General features: G+C 62.5%; 1 protein-coding gene across 2 annotated transcripts in view; it reads right to left on the reverse strand.

Annotated features, from left to right (window-relative positions):
* Lingo2 (leucine rich repeat and Ig domain containing 2) overlaps positions 1 to 668 on the reverse strand; it is a 1157994-nt gene extending 1157326 nt beyond the window's left edge. For both annotated transcript variants that reach the window (XR_004515393.1, XM_033759063.1), the window contains exon 1: positions 463 to 668. The gene's annotated coding sequence lies outside the window, so the exon portion shown is untranslated. The remainder of the gene's footprint in view (positions 1 to 462) is intronic.
* Between the last annotated feature and the right edge of the window lie 6 nt (positions 669 to 674).

Consider the following 674-nt stretch of genomic DNA (forward strand, 5'->3'; position numbering starts at 1 on the left):
TGTGTGGGCTCCACGCGCCCGGGATCCGCCTGCCGGATGCCGCCGCAACCGTCACCTGCCCACCTGCGCCGGGCTCACCTACCACCCGTCCTAGCTGCTTTCCAGGTGTCCACAGTTCTCTATGGCAACAAGGGAGTGGGTCCGCAGTGCTAATGGGGGAAAAAAATCTCAGAGGGGGAAAAATAACCCACCCTGTGAAGCAGCCTGGACAAGCGAAACGACCCAGCCCGACAAGTATTTCCAATAGGTTTCAAAAAGTGTAAGGACTAGGCGCTCCCTCCGGCTTCCGGCCTCTCCAGTAGGCGCCGGCAGCGCCGCTCCTCTCCGACCGGCACCCCAGCCCGGCGGTGCAATTGCGTGGAGACCCCTGCGGGGCACGTAACTCGGTTTAACCCCTACCATTCCCAACGTCTGCTTTAAATTATTCTTCTAGGCAGTCTCAAGCTTCGATTTAGCTCTTACCTTGCGGCGCGGTTAATTCTCTCCTCCGTGCCCTTAAAATCCAAAGCCGAGGCTGCGAGGCACACAAGTCCGCGGCTGTCCCTGACTTCGCCGGGGCGGTGCCGGCGCTTCCCGGCTAGGGGCGGTGAGGGGCGGGTGGCTAATAGCCCTCGCGGTGAGGCGCCTCCACACCTCCTCACCGGCGGAGACGGGGACAACCGCCCGGGCTCCGG

The sequence above is a fragment of the Fukomys damarensis genome, unplaced genomic scaffold, assembly GCF_012274545.1.
Source record: "Fukomys damarensis isolate Sample0158 unplaced genomic scaffold, DMR_v1.0_HiC HiC_scaffold_36, whole genome shotgun sequence".
Taxonomy (NCBI): Eukaryota; Metazoa; Chordata; class Mammalia; order Rodentia; family Bathyergidae; genus Fukomys; species Fukomys damarensis.